We start from the raw sequence: 10649 nt of genomic DNA on the forward strand, positions 1-10649 counted from the left end.
GCCGCTCATCCTTCCCATCGTGGCCCTTATACACAGCAGGACCTTGGGAAGCAGCCAGCAGCATGTGTCCAGCATCTTTATTAACTCACAAAGCACAGTTCCTGGGCACTAGGCCCAGGCAGCTCTGGAGACTGAAAACTGCAAGAGTCCAATAGAAAGGTACCACGTGGATGTCAGCACCCCAGGGCGTGGGATGCACCTACCCAAGCTTCAAGGACAAGGTCGCGAGAATCTATCTTACACTTCAGGGAGGGAGCAAGAAAGACAGCTACTGAGATGACTCGTGGTCGTTGAGAAGGAAGGACTCTTCTAGAGTCAGCACATTCTGGTCTCCAGGGAAACTGTTGAGAGCAATAAAGACAATGACTCTGTTGAAGTCAAGAAGAGGTGAGCAGAGTCTCTTCACTTGGGCTGTAGACATGTTGTTGAAAAGGCAATCCTGGAAGCCACTCACTGAGTCCCAGAAGCCCTTGCTACACACACGTGAGCCAAAATAACTAGAATTCTAGAGTCAGAAGAAAGCTAAGTGTGGAAACCCAAGAGTATGGTGCAAAGGAAGAGGACTTGGTTATGCTAGCCTGGGGAGGCAGAGCCCATAAATGCCACCAGCTCTGGTTAGTCCCACCGCTGCTAACCATGCGTGGACTCCAGGCCAAGTTTGCCCAAGATAATGACTTTTCAATATAAGTCTGAAATTGGGAGTTTTATGAGAAATTTGACTATTCTTAGAGGTTGGCAACTATCTCAGTATTATTTAAACACTGTTTAGGCAGACAAAACCCTTCTAGGGGAGAGAAAGATCACACCTATGAGCATGCACCTCATGGATTCTGATATCTCAGCTTTTTCATAACCAATCACACCATAATTAATATTAACTAATTGCTGCCCTTATTTGCCTGCATAGCTGATGAAACCATGTTTATAGGTAATTCTTCCAATCCTGCATAGCTCTACAACTGAGCAAGCAAAGATCCAAATACAGGTCTCCCTGCTGTCAGATGCTTTGAGACCTTCAGTTGCAGAAACACACGACTGATGACCTCAAGCATGTCCTTTGCAGGGGGTGACCCGATGGCAGTGACAACAGTGTTTCAACTGCTTAGTGTTTGTAGGAAGATGAGCCCTGGAGCAAGAGCCTTACAAAGCAGAAATTACTGTCTTGCCCAAGGACAATAGCAGGAGATTAATAATAGAAATATTCTTCCATTCTACACAGTGTAAAGAAAAATCCCTTAGTACTGAAAGGTGGTTTGTGGATCCATAGCATTAGCAACATGTAGGGGCACACTAGAAAGGCAGGGACTTGGAGCTGGGAAAGTCGCTTATGGGGTAAGAGTTCTTGCACAAGCATGAGGACCTGAGTTCAATACCCGGTACCTACATAAAAAAGCTAAGAATGCCCACAAATAACCCACAGTGGGGCAGAGGCATGAGAATGACTAGGATTTGCCAGTCACCCTTGTAATTGAAACAGCATGGTCAATCTCCTGGCAGGGCCTCTTCCCCTTTACTCTTTAATCCCTTACTGGGCATGGCATACAGTTATCTGAGCCCTGTCAACCCAATTTTATAAGAACAAACAGGACCCTCTCCTAAAACCTTTATGTTATACAGTAGCCTGGGGCCTCCAGGCCTGTGGCACACCCTTGGGACTGTGTGAAAAGTCAGAACAGCCACAGCAAGCTTCTCAGACATGCTTATGATGTGCGGATAAAAGTGATGCTTCCACTTGGAAAGTATATTCATAAGACAGGCAGAAAACAGTGGGTGTGGGTGCGTTGATTCTAAACCTTATTCGCCTGCAATGAGAGGGCAGGGTTCTCAGTTGAGAGGACCTCAGGACAGAAACCCTCAGCAAACACTGTGACATCGACCTGAGCCCAGGTGCTGGCCTCGTTCTCCTGCTCTGACCATGGCTGGACTATCAGGCAGGACTTCTAGACTTCCGCATTGCAGCTCTTCCACCCTGCAACCTCACGCTTATTAATTTCTTGTCACTTCGTCTTTGGTTTTGCATCTGTCAGGATACATCTTTTTTGTTGCCTTTTGACTCTTCTTCGTTGTAGAAGCACAGGAAAGATCATCACTATTTCCGCCATTTTACCCCAGAAGCCCTTCCTGAGACTGTTTCATGGTGCATAAGTCTTGCAGAAAATGGGACAAACTCATCTTTCACTCTTCTGCCATCTTTGGGTACCAGGAGGAGAAAGACCACAGTATTGCCCCATCAATATATGCACATGATTGCCACCCAACATCCCTTCCCATCTATCTTGCTTATAGGGTGGCTCTGCCTGCCCCAAAGACAGCCACATTCCTTAAGCACATAGGTCACCTTCGAGTCCCTCCCCCAGCATCACCTGCTTCTTGGAGACCCCAATCAGTCAAGGAAAAATTAAGTCAAACTTCCCAGTGCCTTCTCCTCCCAAAGCCCCTCACCGCACACACGTGCAGCCAGAAAGCCCATTCTGGCTCTAACCCATCACAGACCTTTCCATTCCAGGGAAACTGTGATGTTGCCATGGAAACAACCAGTGAGGTGTTTCTCTGGCTCAGTCCCAGACTGAGGACCCACAGCCCACACTGCAAAATATTCACTGCTTGGTATGCAAGGAGCCCCCTAATATCCCTCTCCAACCCAGGGCTGCCTCCCTGCCTCAGTGGGACTGTTAGAGACAGAGTGTATGTTTGTGTATACATACATATATGCGTGTTTGTGTGTGAGAGACAGGTCTGAATTTTTTCTTTAGCCCAACCCCTCCCGGCACACAAAAGACACATTCTTGAAAAGGAAAAAAAAAATGTATTTTCCCCCCTGCATTCCAGCTGCCTGAGCTAAGCGGAGGAATGAATGGTTTGGGGAAAGTCTCACACAGGAATAAATTTACAAGGGACAGCTGAGTGGATAAATTGGGTCTCCTGAGAGTGGCATTACGAGGCCTTTGGCAGGAGGCTGGCCCCTTATGCGGAACAGTCTAAAAAGGAAAGCAGAGTAAGGGGGAGCTCTCAAAAGCATCCAAAATACCACTTTTGGGGTTCCTTGGAGTTCTCTTTGGCTGCTAGCGTGTAAAGACAGGAGGAGGCCCATTAACAAAAGCAAATAAACCTTTTCTAGATGGCTGCCCACACCCTACCCGGGGTTTGCCTAGGTGCCTTGGTCATTACGATGGGTGCTTTAAGATTACCCTTGTTTCCTAACGTCACCTGATGCCCACATACTCCAGAACAAAAGCGGTCTCGACCCAGTGGCAATTTGGCAAACAGATCGTGCTGTCTTTGTCGGTGTCTCCTTCAGATGGAGAGTAAAGTGGCCAAGACACATCGGACAGCGTAAGGTTGGGCACAGACCCAAGCGCCACTGCTTGGGGACACACTGCAGAAAGAGGAGACAGCGCTGCCCAGGAAGTGCTACCAGGGCTGGAAGATTCCGGCTCAGGGCATGCGGAATCGGTTTCTCTTGGTTCCCATGGTTTTTTCTTGCAGTGGTTGAGAGCACGGTTAAGACAGCGTACTTTGGGGCCACTGTCCCCCCCTCCACCCCAGTGTTCAACTCTTGTTTCTCCCTCCTGCCTCTTCCTCACTCACGGCAGAGCCACCAGTAGCTGGAATTAGAAGAATCCTTTTGCTTATTTGAAGTTCTGAAACTCATTAACCCGTATCCTCGTTATTTCTCTAGAAACCAAATTTTAGTACTTCTGCAGCTGGTAAAGACCCCGTTGGTCCTCATGACAGCTTTTCCCAGGCTCTTTAACCCCAGCCTGGGACTTGAAGTCCAGCCAGCCAGGCTCCTCTGGGAGAAGTGAGCTGTCATTCGTGGGCCACCAAACATGTCCACATCTCAGACTGTGTGCTGTGCTGAGTTAGTCACACTGACCCTTTGCCACCAACGTTCATACTTCTGAAGTCATCATGGATAACTGAGTAGAAAGGCTTTCCAATTCCATCCCATGTGGAGACGAAGACACCGGTGAGGAGACCGCTTCCTGCTGCCGAGAGGTTCAAGTCCTGTGAACCAGATATGACTTCTAGTTACCAGGTACTCACTGCATTCCCGGCTCTACTATTTTTATCAAGTGATTCCCTGTGCTGGGCACTTACTCGCATTTTATATGGTAATCAAGCACAGGGGAAGAACCAAATGATTTGCCCAAAGGAAAATATTCGATCTACTAATACTCAGCCATGCTCTGTGGACATTGGCCTCTCAGAGTCTCGGTTTCCTCATTTTAAAAGCAGATAATATGTGGCCTTCAAATTGCTGTGAAGATTCAGTGAAATGGGATTTGCGAAGTTCTCAACTCCAAACCCAACCTAACCTGCCAATCACGAGCTGTGGGACTGTTCTACTTGAAGGGGCGGAAGAGAGCCTCTCTCTTTAGCCCATCCTCATCAGCAAGCCTCAAGAGCAGCTTCCCACCCTTCCGCCTTGCTCAGAACAGGGCTTGCAAGAAAGCAAGTGACTGAGACAGTTGCTCGTGTCCTCCAGACCCACCCCTAGGCTGTCCCTCCAGGAGCCATTCAGCCCTCTAGACACTGAGACTGTCCCTTCAGGAACCATTCAGCTGTAATCCTGACACATTTTCTTCCAGGTGACAGGGCGTTCCAGACCTGTTCCTCATCTCTCATCTACTTAGCATCCTTAAAAGCCAAAAAGTTACAATGGATTCAAGAAAGAAAGAAAAAAAAGGACATGAAATCCAAGTGTGCCTGTTTAAAATTTACCTCCTTGAGCTTCTGTCCTTGAAAGGCCACTTTCTCGACCTCCGTTTATTCTCCTATAAAACAGACAGATAATAGTTCCAGCAATGCTGGGTGAGAAACGAAGGAAAAACTAGGACGTATGTAATTCCTAAAATACTCACTGTTGTTGATATTATCCCCCTATGGATACAAGCAAGTGTGTCATGATTACCGAACTGCCTAAGTGTAAAAGCGTGACAAGGTGGCCTCCCATTTTATCAGACATCACACGCACTACTTCTGCCACTGTGCAGAAACGCACAGAGTTTGGCCCCACTTAAACTTGGCAATATTTACAACCCATGACCAGAGTCCACAACCTGCAGGGGAATGTGATCCGAATTGCCTGCAATGCTTCGGTTTTAAAGTCGCAGGCTGGGGTACCTGATAGACAGACTAGCGTTAGGCATCCTCCCTCCCTCAGGCAAATAGCAGTTCCAACAATCCTTTTGGAGATGTACCAGCATGAGTCATTAGGGGGAAGAGAAAGTGAGTGGGGGCTAGCTGCTCTTGGCACTCCCTGGCTGTACCATGCCCTACCAACATGCGTTTCATAAGTACTTACTGGTAAATGGACAATAACTATTTCAGCGAGCCTAAATTAAATGTGTATTCGAGAGAATTAAGCAATCCTGCAAAGAGAATGCAGTAATATTTTCTATTGTGTGTGTGTTATTTCTTTAGAAACATCAGGGCTCCTTTCCATCCAGGAAATTTTGGCTTTCAGAAGTACTCAAAATTGAAGCAAGAGATTAATCCAAGGAGAAAATGATGACCTTTCTGAAGGGCGTGGGTAATGCCCACAGAATAATGATGGCTAGAAATCCCATTTCAAAGTGAGCCAAAGGAAAAGGACGTCATTGGGAGGCTCTGATCCAGCCAGCAGAGTGATCACTGGCATGTCTAGGAGCCCACAACTGCGCAAGGGGACCTCTCTTTTGCTTCTATAGACAATTGTCTGAGGCAGTTATTGTTTTTATTACTTACAGAAGGGGAAACTGGTGTGCGTTCAGAGAGACTAAACAATGTGCCCAGCGTTGCACAGCTGGCCTCTGGCAAGATTAAGATGCCAAGCAGGTTGGAGTGGCTCTCTCAAGCCTCAAGACAAAACTGACCCGAGCTACTCTAGTAACATAAGTCTATAGTGTCTATCCTTGTTTTCCGGGTGTGGTAGGAAGTGGTGTGTGCCCTCCCATACTTCTCCCAACCACCATTTCTCCTTTCATTACACACAAAAGTTAGCTGGTCATGTTTCACTCGGAATAAGGACATACTTTCCAGTTCCTCTGAGGCTGCCTGTAGCCAGATACCCAAATATTGGTTCACGGGATATGCACTGAAGCTAAGTGTTCAATTACTAGGAAATGTTCTAAAAGAGAAAACTTGTTTCTTTCTTCCTTCTCTCTTTTTCTAGTTGGCTGGAATGTATATTTGACCACACACACACACACACACACACACACACACACACACGTCACCTTTATGAACTATAAGAAGGAGATGTTGAGGATGACAGAGGTGTCCTATAGAAATGTACTCACTGATGAGTTGTGATGCCATCATCACAACCTTGGTCTCCTTCTCCAACACTTTACATGAGAGACAAATGAGAGAAAGTTGAAGATGCACGAAAGTAGGAGAGATGAGGACAAAGAGTAGGGGTGCCTTGGGCAGTAGAATTCTATCCAGAGGAGCAACAGAAACCCTCAGATAACAATGTTTAAGTAAAGGTTTATTTGTCTCTCATGTAAAGTGTTGGAGAAGGAGACCAAGGTTGTGATGATGGCACCACAACTCATCAGTGAGTACATTTCTATAGGACACCTCTGTCATCCTCAATATCTCCTTCTTATAGTTCATAAAGGTGACTCGTGTGTGTGTGTGTGTGTGTGTGTGTGTGTGTGTGTGTGTGTGGTCAAATATACATTCCAGCCAACTAGAAAAAGAGAGAAGGAAGAAAGAAACAAGTTTTCTCTTTTAGAACATTTCCTAGTAATTGAACACTTAGCTTCAGTGCATATCCCATGAACCAATATTTGGGTCTCTGGCTACAGGCAGCCTCAGAGGAACTGGAAAGTGTGTCCTTTACTTAAACATTGTTATCTGAGGGTTTCTGTTGCTCCTCTGGATAGAATTCTACTGCCCAAGGCACCCCTACTCTTTGTCCTCATCTCTCCTACTTTCGTGCATCTTCAACTTTCTCTCACACCCAAAAGGATTCAGTTTGCACATGTATCAGATTAATGACAGATCTCCAAACATCAGGAGGACCGTCCACAACCTCAGAGAAGGCAAGTGCAGGCTGAAGTTAGAACCATCGTTCAAGAGTCAATGTTCTCAGACCCAACTTCCAGAGAGGGTGCAGCTCAACCCCAGTTCCCCCTGCCCAGTCCTCCTCCCTGTCCATCTATGAAGCAAGACCTAAGTCTTGCCAACAATATCGCCTTTCCAAGAAAGAAAGTCCAAGTCACCCTGCTCCCCTGGCTCCTCTCCTGCCATCCTTCTCATAAGGTCTGATGTACGTGATGTGGCGCTCAGGGAACATCCAGTCCCACCCAAAAGTGCGAGATTCCAGGAAGGGCCAAGCCAGACTGCACTGGACTCTCCCCTCCTGTGTGTCATCGTTGCTTATCTTCCAGGACAAGTACGATTGAGCCTGGCTGCAAAAAGAAGTGACTCTTGTTCTTCCCATGGAAATGTTTTAGTGAATCCCACAGTAGATGGAACCTAAGAGTCCCTTGATCATTGCATCCTGGAGCTGGAGAAAGCAGAGGTCAGAGTGTCAAAAAAGAAAAAAGAAAAAGAAAAGAAAGAATGATGATGATCTTAAAACTGAAGGAAGCCAGCCAACCAAGGCCAAGCTGATTGCTATTAAACGACAAAGACAACTGGAAACCACAACAGCATAGTTAGGCAGCTCTTCTGACATGCTCAGCACTGGCAAAGTCACATGCATTAGGTTATTGCATTCCCCAGCACCTGTGAGATAGTCTCAAAGACACAGTTCTGCTTGCTTCGCAAGCTGCTGTGTGCTGATTCAGGGTTCAAGTCCAAGGTTATTTGTTGCTTGAACCCGGACTGTGCTCATTTATAGGACTGTGTTACCAAAGCAAGACAGTGTCAGGTTTCTCTCTCACACAACTAAGACAATCTTGGCCCTTTGGAACCCCAGACAGGTCATCGGTCTCATTCACATGGCACTGTCCTGGAAGCTCCCGGGGGGCCTTGATACTTGCAGGATGGGAATCTAACATCTGAATCTAGAAGAAAACTGAGCATCACTTTTATCCACAGGAACCAAACTGAGCAACCACTTCCAAGGATCCCACTAAGGCTCAGTGTGTAGTCCCTCTCTGGTTTACTCAGTCACTCAAGTGTTTATTGAATCAAATAAAAGTATACCTAGTTCAGATATAAAATATTAAGAAGAATTTCAAACTGGGCTTCATGGAGGATGTGTGTAATCCCAGCTAAGCCCGAAGAACTTGTTATTGAGAGGTTGAGACAGAAGAATTAGCATAAATATAAAGCCAGTCTGGCTAAACAATAAGCATCTGTTTCTTAAAAGAGAGAGAGAAGAAATGGAAAGGGAGAATAGAAGGAGGATTTTAATAGGAGAGAAATCATATGCAAATTATTTCACAAATATTTTTTGGTAAAAAGTATGTTAGGTGCCACAAAGGTCAAGTACCCAGTACCATAGTAGGGGATCAAGGAGGCTTGTCCAGAGAGGACATGAAATGAGAGGGGTTTCCAAGATGCTGGGAAGCTTTGGAAAGTCAAGAAACTACAAAAAGAAACCAGAAGACTGATGCCATGACCACGAATTGGACTGTTCAGACCTGGTAGCTTGGACTCGATCCTAAGAATAGTGAGACATCACTGAGAAATTTTACATGATGCGGTTTGTGATGATACGTAGACACTTTCGATGCTAAAGGCAGACACCATCACAGTGCAGGCAGAGGCCCCATCGAGGCTTTCCAGTTGCCCCATGAAGAGACACTAGAAGGCTGAGAAGAAAGAAACGTGAGTAGAATTCAGGGGATGGGGGAGAAGAGACATGAACTGTATGTGTGAACACAGAGCTCAAAAGTGCTCTTAAGCCGGGCGGAGGTGGCGCACGTCTTTAATTCCAGCACTCGGGAGGCAGAGGCAGGTGGATCTCTGTGAGTTCGAAGCCAGCCTGGTCTACAAGAGCTAGTTCCAGGACAGGAACCAAAAGCTACGGAGAAACCCTGTCTCGAAAAAGAAAAAAAGTGCTCTTTTGTAGAAAATTACCAAAAGTTTGGCTTATCTAGACTCATCTGGAGACATGAGTTTGACCACTGGCACGCCTTTTGCTCATTTGCTCAGCTTCCTAATTAGCTACAGATGTCAACAAGAACCCACCACCACAGTGGTGAATATTGTGTTGCCATGGATCCCCAGCCAGGACGCTGTGAACAACAACAAACCCTCGCTCCCCAAGCTTGCTTCTTGTTAGGTGTTTAGTCACAAGAAAAGAAACTAGTGCAAGTTTCGTGATCAAAGAATATGTCAAGGGGTGCCAGGTGGAGATGCAGTCTGCACCGTGGCATAGTTCGGGCATCCCCGCGCTGGCAGCAGGTACTACCCGGGTAGGCATTGGTGAGCTCCTGGACGGCCTGTGTTCCGTGGACAAACTCAGGATCCACTGTGAAGTTACGTAGCTGCTGTGACTGAACAGAATGGACAAATTGATGCTGACAGGTTGCAGAAGTCTAGCACAGTCTGGCATTGTGGGAAGATATAAACTTTTTCATCTGGAGACTTGTTACCTTATGATTTCAATGTTGAACAAAGAGATGTCTGTCACAATGGGAGTCAGAGAACGTAAAGAGCTCTGGGCTGTGCTGAGCAGCTGGTGACAACACTTCATCAGTTTCCATGGCGATAGGAGGGAAACAGTGGGCCCCCAGAAACTGCAGAAGAGCTTTTGACAATAGGATTCAGGTTGAGCCCCTAAACTGTGAATTTCATTACAAAGCAGCACAGCGCCAGTGGGAAGATCACCTTTGAGGACTGCCTGGCCTTCTGTTCAAACCGAGGACTCTCACAGAGAGCATTCAAAGTTAGGATCCTGATTATCAAGGAAGGGTGCATTTCTCATATGATGATTTCATTCAGTGTTTTATAACCATCTAAGTCAAAGCGAGCTGTCTGAATAAACTCAACATTCAAACTGGAGCTGGCCCCTGCTTCCTCCCGGCCTTCAGTGCTGTGTGTGGAGTTCCACCAACACTCCACAACAACTATTGAACAGGAGCATGACTTTATATACAACTGAAGCTTCATTTTTAATTTTGATAATAAATTCTTGAAGATTAATAATGTAAGAAGAAATCTGTTGTACCACTCAGAATCTCCTTGAGCCATTGTCAACCAGGCCTTATTTTCCTGCCAACTCTCTTATATATAAACTTAAGTATGCATAATTTTTAAAGCATATTAGATATTTTCTCATGACATATGGAATCTTTTCATCAGACTTAGCTGTTATCCTTTCTTTCCTTGAGGAATGTGCCTAAAAGTTTTCTTATGTAAGTGACGTTGATCCACAAGGATACAAAACAAACCAATGCCCACGGTAATCCACTTACTAGAAAGTATAAGCTTTAGAACTGGGAGCTTATTCTAAGTTCTAAATGAATGGCTGTTGTCTGACTCTTCAAAAACTTATGGATAATTTGAGTGGCAAAAATACTGTCACCACATCCGTCTTTGTCACCTATCCAAACTTTTGTTAATTATGCTTTAAAGTCTTGTATATTATAATCTTTAAATTATCAGAAAAAGACTAGAGGTAGATAAAAACAAATAAACTTTATTTTGACTAGTGGGGTTCTAGATGTCTTTACTTTGATATATTCCCATATCTCACAAAT

At 45.6% G+C, this 10649-nt stretch overlaps 1 pseudogene; it reads left to right on the plus strand.

The window, feature by feature from the left end:
* The first annotated feature begins 5045 nt into the window (after positions 1–5045).
* LOC101989636 lies at positions 5046–9909 on the plus strand (annotated as a pseudogene).
* Positions 9910–10649: the final 740 nt, after the last annotated feature.

This window comes from Microtus ochrogaster, chromosome 5, assembly GCF_000317375.1.
Source record: "Microtus ochrogaster isolate Prairie Vole_2 chromosome 5, MicOch1.0, whole genome shotgun sequence".
Taxonomy (NCBI): domain Eukaryota; kingdom Metazoa; phylum Chordata; class Mammalia; order Rodentia; family Cricetidae; genus Microtus; species Microtus ochrogaster.